General features: G+C 39.4%; 1 protein-coding gene across 8 annotated transcripts in view; it reads left to right on the forward strand.

Moving 5' to 3' along the window:
• The first annotated feature begins 1,681 nt into the window (after nt 1-1,681).
• The window catches only part of HHLA2 (HHLA2 member of B7 family), a 114,117-nt gene continuing 94,777 nt past the window's right edge, over nt 1,682-21,021 (forward strand). For 5 of the 8 annotated variants that reach the window (XR_001885326.1, XM_017870864.1, XM_017870868.1 and 2 more), the window contains exon 1: nt 1,682-1,786. The gene's annotated coding sequence lies outside the window, so the exon portion shown is untranslated. The remainder of the gene's footprint in view (nt 1,787-21,021) is intronic. The other 3 variants (XM_017870866.1, XM_017870872.1, XM_017870871.1) reach the window with 2 other exon arrangements.

Consider the following 21,021-nt stretch of genomic DNA (forward strand, 5'->3'; position numbering starts at 1 on the left):
AAGGAAGAGATGGGGAAGAGGAGGGGAAGAGTTCCCCAAATGTACCTTGCCCTCTCCCCTGAGTGTCCGTGTGTAGCAGGAGGTTAACGTTGATGTGGTGAGTAATGCAAGCAGTGGCCCTACAGGTTCCCCTAATGTAGGGTCCTAATGGTTAATCCTACTTCCTTTCAGGTACTCCTTCCTGAAATGACGAATATGTTGCAAGGGAAAGGCTTTGTAACCTAAAACTGTTTATCTAGTCTTCAACGATGGCATACACGTTATAGTCACTTTCTCTATGACATAAATTTCAGAGAAATTGTTCTTTCCTTTCTCAGCCATTGATATTATTTAAAACCATGATTCTATTTTTACCTTCAGTTTGAACAATCTCTGCATAACAAGCATCTTTGCAGACACATGGCATTTCTTCCTAAAACTTCAAAACTCTTCAAAAAATATGTAATTCTTCTATTTTCAAATTCCATGAGAGTCTGCTCTCCCTATGTGTACGCTTTAGGAGCTCTGCTCTTTCCCTAAACTAATATTAGTGGTGTGATGTACCATTAATTACATGACCGTGGAGATTCAGAGGTGAAAGCAGGGATTGCCTGCATCTTTGAAGTCCCAGTTGGATTTTGATTTCATTTCATAAGAGATCTTATTAATGATAAAAGTTGGCATGGGTGACTTTGGGAATTCTAGGAAGAGCCCTGGGGCTTTCAACCCAGTCTCCAGTGGGCAGCTGAAGGCTCACTATGGATAACTCTGAGTGGAGAAGGAGGAAGTCAAGGAAGAGATGGGGAAGAGGAGGGGAAGAGGAGGTAAAGAGTTCCCCAAATGTACCTTGCCCTCTCCCCTGAGTGTCCATGTGTGGCAGGAGGTTAACGTTGATGTGGTGAGTAATGCCCAAAGGCTCTAAAGCTAGACAGGGCTCTATGATTATATGATCAGGGGATTTGTGTGCTATACCGAGGCTTGGATGGCATCCTTTGTTCCAGACAGAAGGGTCCTGTTTATTGTGCTCCTATGCTACTTTTTTCTTCACTTTGTAACTTTTGCTCCCATGCACTCAACAGATATTGACCAGCTACTATGTGCTAGTAAGTAAGTGGTAGTTGTTTGGGATACAACAGTGAGTAAAGCATGACTCCTAGCATCTGTTGTATGTGCATGCATGCCATGCATGTGACACTGAGGGAGAGCAAGATTAAGTGATATGACAGCATAGAGACTGGGCACCGCCTAACCCTCCATGTGGAATTCAAAGAGGTCTTTATTTCTCTGACGCTGAGTTTAAGCTTGGGTGTTCCAGCGACCAGAACTGTAATGGGAATTGTAGGTGCAGATGAACTTGTGTGTAGGGTTGTGGTTCTTTCCCACAGAACTATCGGCACCCAGTGCAACCAGTTACACAACTTTCTTTACAACTCTGCAGCAAGCTAGACAGGTCACAGGCAGTCCCAACTCAGGAGGTTGCCTGCATCATGTTGATGGTGAAGCTGACACCATAGCATGGAAACCAGAGTCCACTGCTCCTACAGCTCAATGCTTAGCCGTTTCAATATATTATCTGAAACTGCATCTTTTAATTCCTGGACTTTTCAGATCTGTACTGACTCAGATCTGGGTGGGGCTTAGTTTGAAGGAGGGAGTCCTTGGTGATGACATGATTTCCTTGGTCTGTCACAGGTAACTAATCAAACGTACCTTAGACTTTACTCTCTGAGAAACTCAGAGCTAAATTAAATGTTTGTTCTTATGGACTACTTAGCATTTGACTAGACGGTGTGAATTTCTAAGTAAGGTAAGGATTTCTTTCTAAGTTGTTTTTACCTAGAACTTAAAAGTGGGCATGAATAAATCAAATATGGGTGGTTTTTATTTTCCTGTTAGGAAAAAATTAGTGACTGATCTTTTAAATTGACTTAGTGCATATACTATGTATTGTGCATATGCACAAACAAATATTTAGTAAAAGGTTGTCTTGAAGGGACATGCTGATATATTTCAAATAAAAGAACTTAGCAAAAATGAGGAAAATGCCTAACATTCTGGTAAGACAGTGAAGGAGGGATGAGCAATGTTTGTTTTGAAAATTATCTGAGAACTTTAAATACATCTCTGAGGGTATATTCTTACTTGTAATTGTTCATCTAATTACACTACAGAGGCTTATTAGCTGCTCCAAGACGCACTGCTGTCCATTCTGTGGTGGAAACAAAAGGACCATAGTGGTGGTTATCTAGCAGAATTGTGATCTTTGAATTCTAGTACAAGAAACTTAGAAGTCTCTTAGTTATTTCTACTGTCTCAAGGGAGAATCATTACGTTTATGTCATTTTCAATGCCTAAAACAAGATTTAAAAAGTTAAGATTCAATTCTCACTGGGTTTCTATTGTTTGGGACTTTGGACAATAGAAAAAAGTATAAACAGGTAATTTAGGTTTTTTTTGTGTTACTGGTACCTGACAAAACAAACTTGAGCTTCCCTATTTCCTAGAAACTTGGAGGAAATAATTTCTGTCCAGAATGGTAAATTGGTGTCACATCCCATTTATAAGCATATTTTAATCAAAAGATGTAATAACGTGTAGTGGTCAAGATCATAGTCTCTAGAGTCAAGTAATCCTTGGTGCGTTTGCCTGCTTAATCATTTTAACCAGTTGCATATTTTTCTCAGAGCCAGTTTCCTAATCTGTAAAATGGGGGTAGACTAGGATTGCTGTGAAGATTAAATGAAATTTATCAAAGTGTTTAGCAAAGTGCCTGGTATGTAGAAAGTGATTAATAAATATTATTTCAGAATATAGATGTAAAAGTCAAATAATTTCCTATATAATCATATTGAGTAGCCTGAAAGTTTGGTGGCTCTTCAATAAATCTGTGAATGAAGGCTTTGCCTACTTTTGGCGTGTGGCCCACCAGCATGTTCTGTCAGCTGGCCTGAGCTGAGAAAGAAACCAATTCCTGTGTTGAGTTTTCCTCCAGGTGCTTAAGATAGACCATACCTGAATATTTTGATCATTAACCAGTGATCCTGGGTGGCTCCTCCTTGCTCTGGTCAGTAACCGGTGTAGGTCACGTAGTAAGGCACTAAACAAAGTGTTTTTCCTCCTGAGGTTGTCATGTCAACTCTAAATTCCCAGAGACTTGCCTAGGAGTAGAGAGTTTGTTCTGAGTTACATAACCAGCATCCTCTTTGAGGCTTTGAATGTCTAACTGACTTCTGACTGCAGGCATGCAAACTTTTCCCCTGCCTAGTAGGAATGAATATGCCTTTTCCAAGCATCTACATAGCAGCCACCCAGGAACTATCTGAGAGCCAGTTGCTTCCTGACTTAATTTCTGGGAAGAGCAATTGCCTACTCAAGACAAATTCCTTCCTCCTTACTATTCTGTCAGATGAGATTAGCTATTAGGTATTCCCTCCCTAGGACTCTGACCTGACTCTCATAGAAAAGAAAATGAGGATCCAAGTTCATTCCATTTAACTGGGGCTATGAACATATGCCACCAGAAAAATTCTGCTATTCTGGCTTACTATAACTTTAGGTTCTCCTTTCTAACACAATACTATCTTTATAAAATGTACACACCTATCTTTATAAAATGTACACACCTTTCCTTGATATTCAGGTGTGGTGTTGATGTGTTCAAGATCCTTCTAATTTAGCCCCAACTAAAGTTCCCAGTATGTATGTGCAGGCCTCTTTTACGGCACCATCTTCAGTAAAACGCGTATTTCTCTTCCTTCAGCACAGGCTTCACCCTTAGAAGCTCACTTTTCTCTGGATGTTCATTTCCAGCAGGTCTCGGGGATAATGTACTGTATTGCATCTTTTTCTGTTGGAGACTAGAATGCAGTTAGCAGGTGCAGCTTCTTATAACTGCAGATTCAGATATTTTCTCTCCGTAAAACTGTTAAATGTCCCCTTAGAGGCTCATTTTAAAATTGAGTAAGGAATGGGGGCTTGTTTTTCCTTAGTCCTTGATCTTGGAATCTTACAGTCTGACATTGCACATTGCTCCTTACCATTTAGAGTTCAAACCACTAATTCCCAAGTGATAAGAGATTAAGATACAAACCAGAGATAGGCAAATGTACATTTGCAGCTTCCTTGCTTTAATACTTCTGTTTCAGGTGGGATGTCTTCTCCATGGCTATCCAAGTCTGTCCTAGACTCCACCTTTGAAAAATGAGATCCTTTCTATCTAATTTAACCTAGATTAGAGGCACCACTGAGAACACCTTCTGAAGGTAAAAACCTTTTGCCTTTTCTTTCTGTCCCATATTCTATATTCCTTAACTGCAATCACTACAATGTCCTGTCAGTTACACAAAATGTTACTATATGTTACTATAACTGACTTTGATAATATTTCTATTTACAAATTGACAAATTATATTCCTAATCTAATTACATTCATGCAAAGCTAGTAGCTCTGTAGTTTTATCAACTTGGCAACACGGAAAATAAACTTAATTTTAAAACAGGCTCAAAAGTTAAGTCACTTTTGTAAAGACCTAGAAAAAATATATATATAAAATCATATAACTATTATAATACATAAATATACAAATATGTTATATAAATATACTACATATTTACCATAGATAATAAGTGAAAAGGGTGAAACTGGTGGAGTCAGAGCTTAGAAATCTTGTTAGTCTGGTGGGAGGAGAGAAAGGAGAGTAGTAGTCAGATTATGAAGAATTCCATCGGGATAGTATGTTCTGAGTTTGCAAGTTCAGCAGTGGAACAGAAAGTTCTGGGTGATAAGTGCAGGAATCCTGGAAATGCTAGACTGAGTGGAGTAGAAGTAACTAGTTTTGGAGTTCTTGACTTTTTCTTCCTAGAGTTTTAGATTTGCTGGTAAGAATTTAGTAGATAAGAGAGGAGGAAGGGGCGTAGAAAAGCTCAGATGACCCGAGTGATAAGCATTTCTTAAATATTTCAGACCCATAAAGGTACAAATAATACTCTAACCCAACCACATATGCCCCATCCAGCTTAAATACCATTGACACTCACTAGGTACCCTTTCGTGTAGGAGCAAGGGTCACTCCGGAACACACTTCGATTCTCACAGTGAGATATAGAATCCCTAAAGATACAGAAGCAATGGCTTGGAAAGAGCACAGTTGGATGAAGAGATTGCCAGCTTTATTTTCAGATTCCAGTGTGGCGAGAAGATGGTAAAATGAGCAACTCTTCTTAAGAAAAAGGAGATGGGGAAATGGTTCTTTGGGGGAATTGAGTTCCCACTGAGGCGGGAAAGCAGCAGGAATCTGAGCAGGCTGTGGGTAACGGACAGTTTATTGGGTAATGACGTTTTCAGAGTCCACAGGGAAGAGGTTTGAAAGGACCAATAGAAGGGGAAGGCTGGGTGGGTCGAGGGGAAGCAGCACAGAACCCGGGAGAGACAGTGTGTGAGAAGATGAGTAAGCAAGCGTCCTGTTCACAGCATGAAGTACCAGCTTTTGCAGAGACAGGAGGCAGGGTGGGAAGAAACAGCCTAGGGAATTCAAGGACAACCTGCCACGGTGTTTCACTGCATGCCTTTGTTTCATAGAAAGGATTTCACCACAAGGAGTTGATGAGTCCAAGATTCAGGTGCAAGTGATTTATTAAAATAGTGCTCTTAGAAGAAACCAGTTAGTGGTAGGGAAAGCCAGAGTGATGGGTAGGTTAGGAATATAAACCAGGTGAGTCAATAATAGGAAAAGCATGGTTTGCTGGGGCTTCCAGGAAATAAGCTTCTCTCCTTAACAAGAAGTGCTGGTGAAACTCCAGTTCGTTTCATCTGAGCTTAGTGGTGTGTGATGTCAGGTCTGGAACATCTACAGCCACTTCGTTACCACGAGGGAAGCGAGGTTGTGGATAAGGTAAACCCACAGGAGGCAAAGCAGAGGCGTGAGGCCTGGTGACGTATGTCCTCGGTAGACCTGGCCAGAGGCTCCCAGAAGCCTCAGTTATGTTTCTCAGAAGATTCCCTTTGTTCCAGGATGTTACTCTTTTTGCTTGTAACAGAAATCTAAATTCCCAAACACTTTATTTTAATAATGCTGTCATATTTATCTAAATGTGCTTTAATCTTGGAATTGAGAGTAATCAAAAATGACTAATGACATCAAATATTTACGTTTAGCTTCTAACACAGCTGAAATATTTCGTAGCAGTACAATGAAATGAGAGAATTTCCTTTCACACTGGAAAGGAAGGAATTATACATGCACAAATATCTCTTCTAATTTATGTCTTTTGATCTTGGAGTTAGTCTCCTTAAAATTTGAGTGTGAGGAGACCTAGGCCCTCCAAACCAATTTTCCCCATTAAATTTAGCTTTTTATTTTATATGCAAAACAACATATCCTAAGTGTGCTTTGTAGATTACATTTCTAATTCTTGTTCATTCTTGTGCTTTTTAGTGTTGCATGCTCTGACATAGTTCTGCAAGCTGTCTTTGAAAAGCTTTTTACCTCTTCTTTTTTACTGTTCTTTTGTCTTCCCTGTGAATTCCAGAGACGTAACCGCAGAAATAGATGACTGAATACTAAGTATGTATAGGTTCTATTTTCCCACTTTTATTTACTTTTCTGAGGATTCCAAACACATTTGTTGTTTTGAGGCATTTGCTTTCTTCTAGAGTTATCTTCTTGCAGTCTTTTTTGTTAAGGTAACTCCTATTCAATTCTTACCCCTTATTTTTTTCACCGCCACAATTTTCCTCCCCTGCCCCCAATTATTTCAATTGTCCTTGTCTCTTATATTCCTGTTTTCTTCCCTAGGCTACTTTGAGAGACTACCTTGTTTCTCTTTCCCTTTTGGAATTTGAGGGTGGCCCACGGTAGTTTTAATCTGTTTGGCAAATTCTTGTAATCTTTTCTCCTAAGGATTCTACTCCTTTCTCCCTCAACTCAAGCAGCCTCCAGGTCATCTTGCCTCCTCCTTCTTGGAACCAAGCAGCACATTTTAGTTTTCACTTCTTCCTGCTCGCTACCTTGACTCTTCTATTGTTTCTCTCCTGCTTCTAAGTTGGTTTCATCTGAGTGACTCGCATTTACCAAGTATTGCCTATGAGCTCAGTGGTTTGTGTGCTGCCTGTACAATATAAAAGGTAATCCACATAACTGAGCTGAGGTATTGGGTTGGTATTCTCATTTTAGAAGAAAGTTGAGATGTGCTAGAGTTGAGGAAATAAGACAAGTAACAATCTAGATTTGATTTCTGTGTTGCTATTTATATTCACTATCTAATTCATACAAGAAGGTACACTTGTGAGTTACAAAGATCTGATTTTTGTAGTAGGGAAATGAATATTAACATGAAGGTTAAACAGTCTGACTTTAAAATGGTATATAAATGAGTTTGAAAGAGAAAATATCTGATTTCATTTTCTGTTTTGTTGTAGTAGGAGGGTTAGTCATTCGATAACAGGTCTGAAATAGCATAATACCTGAAAACCATAATTACTGGAACCTGTGAATATTTTACCATCCAGGGTTCAACCTCCTACGCCTTATTCTCCTGACAGTATGCTGAGACAGATACTTTATTGACTAACATCTCTGTCCACATTTTCCCCTGCTAATTGTACTTTGATTGGTTCAAATTCCACGTGGGGAATTCCTTGATTCTGACAATCCAAGACATTCAGCTGTCTTCAAGTCAAGTAATTGACTTTTTTGAATTAGTTTTCAGTTTCATTTTGTTTTCCCCAATTCAAGTTGGAAACACTTCCTTAGTATTTGCTTGCTACCTGGGCTTTAGCAAATGCTACTTTACTCTCCTTCCAGCTACTCAGGAGGCTGAGGCAGGGGAATGGCTTGAACCCGGGAGGCAGAGGTTGCAGTGAGCCTTTTCCTAGTTTTATTGTTGGAGGCCTAACTCACGGGAGAGATTATGCAATACAGTTCTGAAGTCAAGGGGGAAGAGGTAGGAAGGGAGAGGAGAAAAGAAGTCCCTTGAGGGCATTTACTAGAAATGCCTCCTGGTGCTGCCTTTTCTGTTCTGGGCTGGCTCTCTCCTTGAAAACAGCACATACTAACAGCAAATTAAAAAATCCTGGAATCAGTATGCTCTGTTGTCTTTTGTGGGGAAGTCAAAGCATCTTCTTTTTCTTCTGCACCCGTGTCCCACCTCTTTGTTGCTTGTTTAGGCAAAAAAGTAAAATATTTCTTCCCCTTATTTGGCATTCAACTGCTTAATTATGTCTTGGTTCTGAGTTTTCTGTATCAACTTTTCCTAGAATGTGGAAACTTTAGATCAACAGATTCAATCCTGTTTTCATTTTAGAAAAGTTTTCTTATATTTTATTTATGTATCAACTCCTTGATTTGATGAGTTCTTGACTTCAGGGGCCTATATCAATTATCCTAATACTGTGTCATTGATGTGCTATAATGTAACCTCATCTAATTGCATTCCATTTATGTTCTATAGCTCAACCTCATCTAGTGCATTCAACTCTTGAAGCTGAATTCATCAAGATGTCACAAATCTTCCTCTACTTCGGCTTTCAGTGATATCACTTCTGTACTTTGCTAGCTCTACGTTCTTATTAGTTATCTCTAGAAATTTTAGTCCATATTTTGTTTCCTCATGTCTACAATCCTCTTCTCATCCTATTATTTTGTTTAGCTTGTTTTTGAGTACTTGTTTTGTTGTGTACATATCCTGAGCATTAATTTCTAATATAAAACATATAATTATTGTGTATATGTTTTCTAGAGGGTATAGACCTAATATAAGTGAAGGTTTCCTTTCTGCTCTTTGAACTGTTTTATTCCAGGTTGGGCTTTATTTTATTTTTTGGTCATTTGCATGCCATTCCTGTACCCCACCTCTTTTGGACTATAGTGTATATTATGTAGCATGTTGTTTTTTTTTTTTTTGCTCAGTCAGTAGCCAGGTAATCAAACCAGTTCTGACACAGTAGGTGTGTGATGGGCTCTTGATTTTTTTTTTCTCATTTTGTCTGAGACCTATAATCCATTATTGCAACCACCACTGCCACTACCTCACAGCAGGTGACTCTGATGGCTGGGTCTGTTGTGTTTTCTCATTTGCTTAGGCTGAGTTATTGGCAGAGGTGGAAATAAACTTTTTGTTAGATAATCAAACTGACTCTCATTTTTGGACCTACTGAATATCACATTCCAGTGTTTACAGCATTTAGTTGGGGGTGTGTATACGCGTGTGTAGTGTTCTAAAGGGGAATGCACTGGGGTTTTGAGTGACTTCTCCCTGTTCAATGTATCATTGTATAAGCTATGCTCCCATTGTCATGTCAATGCCATTGTTGATGTTCCCATTTGTTTCCTACTACTCCCCAATCAAGAAAGAAAGAAGAAAGATTTCTCTCCAAATTTAGGCATTATATTAGTTTCCTCAGGCTCCTTTAACAAACTACCACAAATATGGTGGCTTAAATTAAGAAAAACATATCCTCCCATAGTTCTGAAGGCTAGAAGTCCAAAATCAAAGTGTTGGCAGGCCCACACTTCTGAAGATTCTAGGGGAGAATCCTTCCTTGCCTCTCCTAACTTCTGGCGACTCCTAGTGTTCCTTGCCTTGTGTCAATATAATTTCAGTCTCTGCCGCCATCTATGTGTCTTTTCCTACCTCTCATAGGACTTAGGACACAGCCTAATCCAGTACGATTTCATCTCAATCTTTACCTTAATTACATCTACAAAGAGCCTATTTTCAAATAATCTCCCATTCTGAGGTTCTAGGTGGATATGAAATTTTGAAGAACAACTAGTCAATCTGCTACAAATATATTAGAGCTTTCAGGGCTTCAGCAACACACCACAGATTTACTGTGTCTGAGAGTGGGCCTCACCTCCCTACTAACGGCCTGTTCTGCAGATCTCTAATCTCTCTAGATTTGGTAAATTGTTCCTTCAGCCCAGGATGATAGGGTACTTGTCCATGTTGCTAGTCTTGGGAGTACAGCGTCATTCTTGTTAGTTTCACTTAACCCTGCCTACAGCTGTATAAATAGTCACATTAGTAAACTATTCATGATTGCCACAATATGTTGTCATATTTGCTGCCTGAGTAGGATTACTGGTTGATTTTGCATCCTTGCCTTATAATGGATTTTAAAGGGACTATTTCTAATGTTTCCCCAGTGAAGATTCTGTTTTTATAGGGTTTTCAGACATATTCTTTGTCACATTAAAGCCTTTTACTCATCAATGATGATGAGTAAATTTACAAAATGAGGAATTTACAATAACTTTGTACATTATCTATTTTTTCTGCATGTATTCAGATGATTGGTTTTTCAACTCTAATCTGCTTTATATGCTTTTAACCTGGGTTTTCTAGAAAACAGAGCCTGAAGCAAGGATTAAAATGCTTATGCTTTATTTGGGAGGTAAAAACTCAGGGCTGTGAGAGAGAAGGAAAACGGAAGCAAGGCAAGGGAAGACGGGCAGCTTTGTAAAGGGACAGATTACCATGCTGGCTACTGCTTGGTCATAGCATTCATCAGTGTGAAGGACTTTTCTGAATGGGAATATAGAAAACTGTGCCTCAAAGTCCTCCATGGGAGGAAAGAAGATGGGGGATTCATCTGCCCAGATCTAATCACTCCTGCTGGTTACAATTTACCTCACAGGAAATAAACAGCTCCATATATCCCAATGTCATCATCTAGTCCCTTTAATAGCAGCTCAGGGTGCTAAGTCCCATGCCCTGCTGTATAGAGTTCCATTCCATTCCAGAAGTATCAGGAGGGACCAGACACTCCAGGTATGTGCCTGGTTGGCTCAGCTCTGGGTGGTGGCCAAGGAGGAAGGCTTGGCCCTCTCAGGGCAAATGACTCAACAGAGCCTCACAGTGACAGTTAAGGTCAGTGACACCTTTGAGCCAAGGGAATCTGAGGCACACAAGACTTCGGTCTGATACATGTGATAAATCACATTTATAAATCTTCTAATGCTAAATATTCTTTGGATTCCTGGAGAAAACCCAACTTGGTCACTGACAGCCATGAAAATGTGGGCTCACATCTCCTGCTGCGGGCAGTGTGGGCCGTTGCAGCTCTAGGTGCTGCTCTCTGGATCATCACCACCTTTGTGTCATGGCCATGACTGATCTCAGCCAATGCTCCACCGATGATTCATTCCCTCAGCGATTGAGCACAGTGGCAAGGCTAACAAGGGACTCCTCTAACGGATGGCTTTGGTGCAAGGGCTCCCCACTCATCTGACAAAACTTTCTTAGAACTGCGGCAAGCCTGATGTTCCTTTCACTCCATTTCCACCCTTCCTCTCTCCTTTAACATCACAGTTGGAAAGTTCTCCTGACTTCTGCTTTCCCCCTTTATCCTTCACAGGAATTTTCCTCACTACTATCCCTTGAACATCGTGTCCCATCTTGGTGTCTGCTTCTTGGAGGACATGATCAGCACAGTCATAATACATTATCTGTTTTAATATTGTTAGATTTGGTTTACGACATTTTGTCCAGATTTTCATATCTCTTTTCCTGAGTGAAATAGATTATCTTCTGTCCTCATACAGTCTTTGTCTGGGTTTAAATAATACTGTCCTTGAAGTTTGGTAGAATGTGTCTGGAAAACCATCTGGGCCTGCTCGAGTTCTCCCTCTCTCCCCCTGTGTGTGTGTGTGAGGGTTTTAAACCGCTGTCCAATTTCTTTAATAATTATAGAACTCTTTAAGATTTATATTTTGTGTTTATCTCAGTTAAGGAAAGATTCTTAGAAAACTGTTTTTATATCTACTGGCAGAATGTTTCTGATAATATTATCTTTTCACATCTCTGCTTTATCTGTAGTTATGTCAACTTTTTTTAATCATACTACATTTTCTCACTTAATTTTGCCAGAAGTTTGTCTATTGTCAGTTTGTAGTCTTGCTAATCAATTTTTGACTTTAACCTTTTCCATTGTATATACATAATTTTTTTTCTATTTTATTCCACTATTATATTTTCCTGCTACTTTTATGAATTTTTTTTTCTTTTTTGGAGACAGAGTCTTGCTCTGTCACCCCGACTGGAGTGCAATGGCATGATCTCAGCTCACTATAACCTCCACCTCCCGGGTTCAAGCAATTCTTCTGCCTCAGCCTCCCAAGTATGTGGGATTACAGGCACCCACCACCATGCCCGGCTAACTTTTGTGTTTTTAGTAAAGATGGGGTTTCACCATGTTGGTCAGGCTGGTCTTGAACTCCTGACCTCAGGTGATCCACCTGCCTCAGCCTCCCAAAGTGCTGGGATTACAGGTATGAGCCACCATGCCCAGCCCTTTTTGAAAATTTTTTTCTAACTTAGATTTTATACTTATTTAATATATGCTTACCTTTATTCTTTTTTAATACAAATGTTTGACTAAATTCTCCTTAAGACTGCTTTTATTGTAGTCTACCTCTTTGCATACATTGTGCTTTTTCATTTGGTTCTGAGTAATAAACCATTTTTATTTTAGAATAATTTTAGAGTTACAGAAAAGTTGTGAAGGTATTATAAGAGTTCTTGTTGGCTGTGCGTGGTGGCTCACACCTGTAATCCTAGTACTTTGGGAGGCCGAGGCGGGTGGATCATGAGGTCAGGAGTTCAAGACCAGCCTGACCAACATGGTGAAACCCCATCTCTACTAAAATACAAAATTAGCTGGACATGGTGGCAGGCACCTGTAATCCCAGCTACTCAGGAGGCTGAGGCAGAAGAATCCCTTGAAACCGGAAGGCGGAGGTTGCAGTCAGCCACGATCATGCCACTGCACTTCAGCCTGGGCAATACGAGCGAAACTCTGTCTCAAAAACAGAAAAAGAGTTCTTGTTAACTTTTGCCCAGCTTCCCCTATGTTAACATCTTATATATATGGTTCATTTGTCAAAACTTAAGAAATTAGCATGGTATAATACTACTAACTAAACTACAGATTCTATTTGAAGGTCACCAGTTTTTCCAGTAACTTCCTTTTTCTATTTCAGGATCCAATCCAGAATACCACAATGCATTTAGTAGTTAGGTCTTTTATTTTTTTATTTTCAATTTTAATTTTTGTGGGTACGTAACAGTTATATATATGTATGAGATACATGAAATGTTTTAATACATGCATGCAGTGTAAAATAAGCACATCATGGAGAATGGGGTATCCATCCTATTAAGCATTTGTCCTTTGAATTACAAATAATTCAATTACACTGTCTAAATTATTTTAAAATTTACAATTATGTTACTGACTATAGTCACTTTGTTGTGCTATCACATAATAGGTCTTGTTCATTATAACTATTTTTTGTACCCATTAACCATCCCCACCTTCCCCACAACCACTACCTTTCCCACCCTCTGGTAACAACCCTTCTACTCTCTAGGCCCATGAGTTTAATGGTTTTGATTTTTAGATCCCACAGAGAACATGTGATGTATGTCTTTCTGTGCCTGGCTTATTTCACTTAACATAATAATCTCCAGCTCCATCCGTGTCGTTGCAACTAAGTGGATCTCATTCTTTTTTATGGCTGAATAGTACTCAACTGTGTATATGTACATTTTCTTTTATCCATTTATCTGTTGATGGACACTTATGTTGCTTCCAAATCTTAGCTATTATAAACAGTGCTGTAACAAACATAGGAGGGCAAATATCTCTTTGATATACTGATTTTCTTCCTCTTGGGTATATACCCAGCAGTGGGATTGCTGGGTCATACAGTAGTTCAATTTTTATTTTTTTTTTAGGAACCTCCAAACTTTTCTTCATAGTGGTGTACTAATTTAGATTCCCACCAACAAGGTATGAGGGTTCCCTTTTCTCCACATCCTTGCCAGCATTTGTTATTGCCTGTCTTTTGGATAGAAGCCATTTTAATGGGGATGAGATGATATCTCATTATAATTTTGATTTGCATTTCTCTGATCAGAGATGTTGAGCACCTTTTCATATGCCTGTTTGCCATTTGTACATCTTCTGAGATAGGTCTATTCAAATCTTTTGCCCATTTTTAAAAATTGGATTATTAGATTTTTTCCTATAAAGTTGTTTGAGCTCCTTATAGAGTCTGGTGATGAATCCCTTGTCAGAGGGGTAGTTTGCAAATATTTTCTCCCATTCTGTGGGTTGTCTCTTCACTTTGTTGATTGTTTCTTTTGCTATGCAGAAGCTTTTTAACTTGATGTGATCCCATTTGTCCATTTTTGCTTTGGTTGCCTGTGCTTGTGGGGTATTACTCAAGAAATTTTTCCCCAGACCAATGTCCTGGAGAATTTCCCCAGTGTTTCTTGTAGTCATTTCATTGTTTGAGGTCTTAGATTTAAGTCTTCAATCCACTTTTATTTGATTTTTGTATATGGCAAGAGATAGGGTTCTAGTTTCAGTCTTCTGCATATGGATATCCAGTTTTGCAAGCACCATATATTGAAGAGACTATCTTTTCCCCAGTGACTATTCTTGGTACCTTTGTTGAAAATGAATTTACTGTACATGTGTAGATTTGTTTCTGGGTTCTCTATTCTGTTCCACTGGTCTATGTGTCTGTTTTTATGCAAGTACCATACTGTTTTGACTATTATAGCTCTGTAGCATAATTTGAAATCAGGTAATGTGATTCCTCCAGTTTTATTCTTTTTGCTTAGGATAGCTTTGGTACCAGTTAGGCCTTCTTAGTCTTCTCCAAACTGCAAGTTTCTCCTTTTTTGTTTTTTTGTGACCTTGACAGTTTTGAGGTATAATGGTCAGGTAATTTGTAGGCTGTCTTCAATGTGACTTTGTCTTACGTTTTTCTCATTATTAGACTGGGGTTGTGGGTTTTGTGGCAGAGTACTACACAGGTGTAGTGCCATTATCACATGTAGGGATACATAATGGCAACATGACTTACTGATAATCTCAATCACATGGTTAAATTAATGTCTGTCAGGGTTTTCCATTATAAAATTACTATTTTTTCACCCATTCTCTGGTTGTTGGAACTGAATGACTAAATCCAGCCCACACTCAAGGGGAGGGGAATTAAGTTGCGCCACCTCTTGGAGGCAGGTAGTATGTGTATATATATTATTTGAAATTATTTGGTGTGGAAAAAAGGTATGCATTCAACCATTAATGCACATTAGTGGATTATTTATAATACATGGATTTTTTATTCTTTGGGTTATAATCCAATATTATAATTTATTTTGCTGCTTAAAGTTTCTAGCTTTGGTCATTACGGGCTCTTTGAAGTTGATGCCTGTGTCCTTTTCACATACCCCTACTTTTTAAAAATTAGCACTTTCTTTCTTTCTCCTCTTCATGACTCCTCAAATTTGTATTCTTATACTACTTATATTTATTCTAGATCAGAGAAAAAATATTTTTCCAGAGAGAAATTTTAGGCTAAATTAATAAAAGATGTTATGTTAGTCCCAGTTTTGATATTTATAGCAAAAATAAGTCTTACATGAATAAAAGCAATTATACATTTCACATATTACCTTCAGGGGAAAATACCCAAAGAATTCAAAATTCATCAAAATATCTGTTAATATGTTTGTGTTATTTTCATCCATCATATTCTGTAGAGGTTAATGACATATTGTTCCCTTCTTATTGGAAAAAGTCAGCTGGTTTAATTGTTAATTTTTTTGAAATTTCTTGGCAAGTCAGAGTAATTCATTTGGATTATCAAGAGAAATGTTCATAGTATAATGATCTGAATTCTGATTCTCACAAGTCATTAATCACTGAAAATGAACTGCATCCCACATCCACATTGGCAGTGAGAATAAATTTGCTTGTTTGTTATGATTATGGATTTGATTTCTCATCTCAGCTCTTATAGAACTGGATGCCCTTCTGGTGCATCTCAAGGCTGATTTGAAAGCTTGAGAGACCATTGAGAATTGGATTTGGGGAAGATGTGAGTACTTGCTATACTATATTTTACTCTATGTGTATAAATTCCTTGAACAGAAAATTTTTAATACAACATTTAAAAGACATATTCAGTCATCATCTTTAGCACAAATGAAGTTTTGGCAAATGTATGCAGATATTCCTACACAAAAATACTATTTTTTGCATAAGCTTTTACCATTCACCAAAATGCACTATAAATCTGGTAGAGGGTTATAACTTATAGACCCTCCATGTTGTTTTAAAGAAATACAGAATTAAGAACATTTACAGAAATCTGTTGTTTCTCACTTTACCAAGTGTAAATAGGGGAATGTGTCTGTATGTAGCATAGGTACTTAGGTATTAGAAATTGTTCTACTCATAACAAACTTACGGTCTTTTTTCAGCAGTGTGATTTGCAAGTTGTAGAGAACAATGCCTGCGAAGCTTGTCTTTCTGTGTCTTCTAATAAGCCTGTAATCATTTTGTTAAGCCCCTTGGGATGGCCTTTGTCTAAACTGCCTCTTGAGTAATCCCAAGTACTGGCACAACTTGACAAATAATAATTAAAGATACATGTAAATATGCCAACTAAATTTGGACCTATGTTTAATGCTTACTTATTTAGTGCACAGTGAAATATTTAAAGTGATGGCTAACATTTTGAAAACATTGTGTAATATCAAGCATTAGGTATTATTTACCCAGATATAAGAAGGAGAACATGGAAATTTAAGTGAGAAGAGCATCCTGGTAAATCAGCCTGTGCCAAAATTATGGATGAAATGAGCTGGATTCTTGATACTACCTTCAAAAATCCTCCAACTTTTCTAGAGCGAAGCTCTAGAAAAAGCTTATCCCTTTTCCTAGATTTAAGGTTGGGTATTGGGCATGAGAAAGAGTGTAGCTTTCAAGGTTGGTCTTTTCCATAGTTGAGAACTAGAAACTGAGCTAGAGAAACCACACATGGTATATACACATTTGACTGCAGTAACTAGGGCCTGACATAGATTTGATTACTTCTATTTTAATCTAAAGAGATGTCTATGTCCCCAAACTAGTCTACTCTACATAATAGCAGAGAAAATGGACAAAACACAGCTGTTTTGGTAAGCATATCACTCACTTGGTATGAACAGAAGTGTGCAGATGTACTGTAGCGGTGTGTCAGTGCCTGCTTATCAGTTCTTGTTCTCTTTTCTGCCACATTGCAAGAAACCACATTTCCCAGGCTGCCTTTCCCTCTGGCTTCTGTGTATGTTCGGCCAATGGCAGGCACAGGCAGAAAATGGGAGGGCTGGAGGAGAGGGGAGGGAAGAAGCCACGTTCCTCCCACTCACCATTCTCACTTCCTGAGGTGTCCTGGCAGAGGCTGCCTCTCTTCTGCATCCTCTTAGTGGCTCTAAATCCCCCCAGACAATACTGACTGCCAACAGTACCTTCTTCTGTTGTCCCTCCAGCCTTGTGGGTTGTAGCAGCTTCTTTGTTACTGCTAATTTCTGGATTGCTTCACTCACCCCTATTGCTTCCCAGCCATCACCCACATGGCCAAGTTTCTGTAAGATAATAAATTTCTTCTTTATCAAAAACCTGTGGTGTTTCTGCTCCCTGGCTGGACCTTGTAGACTACTAGCTATGTCAAGGGACGGGGATCAGTATGAACAGTAGGACCTGTTGATGTCCTGCCCAGATCCCCTTTTCTAGGCAGGTGCACCCAAACTCCAGCTGCTGTGAGTGCTGGCTGCTAATGACTTTTGTATGCACTCTTTTCCAGAGACTTACCTTTGCCCAGAGATGCCTGGGAAGCTATGATGTTTCCCCAGGGGTGGCCCATGCCCAATGACAGACTGATTTGAGGACAAGCTGGCCCCTTGCGGCAAGGGTGAGCAAGTCTGTGGTGTCACTCAGGTTCCAGTGCTCCTCATGCTATGAGATAGAGACCAGACCTCAGCCAAGCTCATTTTTTGCTTGGCATCTTCCCTTTCTCTGTCCTACTTCCTTGATTCCTTACAGTTTTCTCCTGAAAACTCACCCTTAGTAATTCCACTGCATGATAATCACCATTTCTGGCTCTGCCTCAAGGGAACCTGAACTAAGAGTATATTTTACAGAGGGAATGGAGAAAATCTGTTTAATCTGGTGAGATGGGGAAATGGAGGTTGTGAACACAGCTTCAATATAGTGATGACGAAACTAAAAAAACGTAACAGCTGAACATTCTTGAGGAACGAACAGTTGTGGGAGGACTCAACGTTTTGAAATTAAGGCGAAAAGTGGTGCCTTACCAAAATTAAGGTCTAGAGAGGCTAGTTTTCATGGCAAAAGGATGATACTGTACTTCTGACCAGTGTAATGTGGCATTCTGAGAGTTTTCAAGAGTATCAATACCTGTGGGGTAGTTAGAAATGCAAGTCTGTTCTAAGAGTAGAAATATACATTCTGTGAGATAATTATATAAAGACAGTTTTTCTCAGTCTTGAGTCATGCACAATTCTTTATTTTGGAAAAAGGCTGATGTGGGCAGTCTTGTGATACCCACGGGCAGGACTACTGTGATTCAGGGGGAGTGAAACCAGCAATGAGGGAAGGTCAACACAGATGTGTTATTGATTGGATCCTGACCATTGGGAACTATGCTCAATCCTGGGGGATTTTCTGGAGAACATTAGGAAATGTGTTTCAGAACCATTCAGCAAGGGCAAGGAGTGGAAGCATTCATTCACCCTCTCCAGAGCCCCCACGGATGTTACCTCCTCTGTTTCCGGGTTGTGTGTGCATGTGTTGTGGGGGTGCTGAGAGGATTCCTGTGGCGTTCTCAATCTTCAGAGCTCTTTGGGCAGTGGTGCAGCATCAAGGCAAAGTGCCACTGACTGCCCCTGTAGCTGCCTGGTTAAAACCTTCACAGAACTGACTGCTAACAGTGTGGCTGGAGTAAGAGGTGGACCAAGTAGGTTGAAGTCCTACTTCACAACAGGTGTCCTGTATGGACCCTACCTGTAGTTATACCCATGGGGTAGTGAAAAGACTGGATCTGGAGTAAGATCTGACTCTTTGCCACATAGACATTAACCTCTGTGACCTTGGGCAAGTCAGTCCTAACTTACCAGTGTGGAAATCGAAGCCAAGAGTGTTCAGGAACTGAACTCTGAGCATATGTCTTTCAGGGTTATGATGACTTAATCAGAGGCCCTCCTTTTTATCTCCAGACCCCAACTAAATCCTTCTTAATTTAAAATGCACAATTTAATTATCTTTAGGGACTACAGTCAATTCAGAGAGGAGGTATGACTTTCTCTTCTGAGTTCCATCATTCCTAGCATTAACTCTAGTACACACCGTGATGCTGCATAATTGTATATACCTTTACTTCTGCTATGTGGAGTTCAGATTGATTTTTTTTTTATCTTTGTGCACACGAACACTAGCAAACTGGCAATCTGTTGTACTAAGAGTTGTGCCTATGAATACTTGATACAGAGAAAGAGGTCAAAGGAGAAAGAGCATTCCATATTCTTGTGAGCACCTACTCTTGTCAGCAGGAGCAAAGCAAATCCATGATCCTATACTGTCTCTTAAAAAAAAAAAAAAAAAAAACTTTTCCTACTCCTACATCCTTAGGCTGACCCTTTTTCCATTTTGTGGATTCCTTCCCCTTTTGAATCTGTTCTTGATGTTGTGAAAATTAATTGCTTCCCGATTTTTAAATAGGATAAGAATATTGTTGGGCAGTGAGGAAGGTTGGCAGGGATGGGGAGGGGTTTTCCTGACCCCAGATGCCTCAGGGATGGGCCTGGCCACACCACGGCTCTTCTCTCCATGTCACCTGCAACCTCCCCGGTCAAAAGGACAGCTGAAAAGACAGGGGAGGGTGAAGAGAAGGTGGTAGGATGTGAACAAATATTTGTGTACCTATTATAGAGCCAGACATTTTACTTCATCGGTTGATGTGAGGATGAAATACATTATTTTTATCCACTGCCACCTTGAACCTCCATTTCACAAAGGAGGAAACAGTTGAAAGATGATCATATTATGAGTCATCTCATTTGTAAATTTTGGAGCCATTAAGTCAAAGCCAAGCCTGGCTCCAGAGCCCACGCTCTCGCTGCTTCCTGCTAAAACACCCACTGAGTTGACCCCGAGGCTCAGGTGTCACCACTGTGGAAGAAGCCTGCCACTCTGAATTGGGATTTTTTTCCCTACTTATCTGACTAGAAAGTTTGCTGTACCTACTAAGCAAGATATCAAGCTCTGGGCCAAAACTTCTTTTCAGCTCTTTGGAAGAACAAACACCCTTATTTTCCCAGATGGGTGGCAAATGGTGCTTTTGTACCCACTTAAACATTTTATCAGAGGTTCTCACCCTGTGAAATTAAATTCAAGAGGGCTCAGCAAGTGTGTGCCAGGGGTGCATTCTCTTGCCTCTCTGCCCTTAGAAGAGCCTTGAGTTCAGAGCTGAGCCCTGGGTGCTCCATAAAAGTGCTATACCTGCTGATTGAGCCCTGCAGCTTTGCAGACAAGAACTTCAGCTATCAGAGAATCCTCAGATATGACCAAGATGGTTCCCATTCCATAGAATAGGGAATACAGTCTCTTATAGTTTAATGTGTGTCCAGAGTCCATGTCAGTGTACTTTCTCAGAGCAATTACCCTATCATTGCAGGTGATATATGTCTTAAAGGAGTCATTAAGCCAATTAGGATATATTGCCTTCCGTATATTTTGGGCTAAGTCCTCTTTATTAGAAAATAATCAGAATTTGAAGCTTGATTGATGCTTGGCCTAGTTTTAAGTATTATTTACCAAACTAGAGATAGCTACTCTAATCCATTTAGGATGTTAAGAGCAGACCTATAGAAGCCTCATGGGAGAATAGAGTCATGATGCTTGTTCAAAATCTTTGGAAAGCACCCCAGCTGGCAGCTGGCTTTTCTTGGTATTTTAAAAGGGCATATAATAAGCATAAATAGAAGTATATGTGGTGGTTTTCTTATGGTTGTTTGTTTTTAAACTAGAATGCTATACCTTGCGTTTTCTTTTATCTTGATTTTTCAAACATCTACCTCCTTCACAAGCCTGATCTATTTGTGTGGTTTATATGTGCTGGATGTTTATTTGGGTAATCTAAGGTAGCAGAAGAGGAATATATTTAGTCATCTAACCTTTAC

The sequence above is a fragment of the Rhinopithecus bieti genome, unplaced genomic scaffold, assembly GCF_001698545.2.
Source record: "Rhinopithecus bieti isolate Rb0 unplaced genomic scaffold, ASM169854v2 scaffold_5478, whole genome shotgun sequence".
NCBI classification, from domain to species: Eukaryota; Metazoa; Chordata; class Mammalia; order Primates; family Cercopithecidae; genus Rhinopithecus; species Rhinopithecus bieti.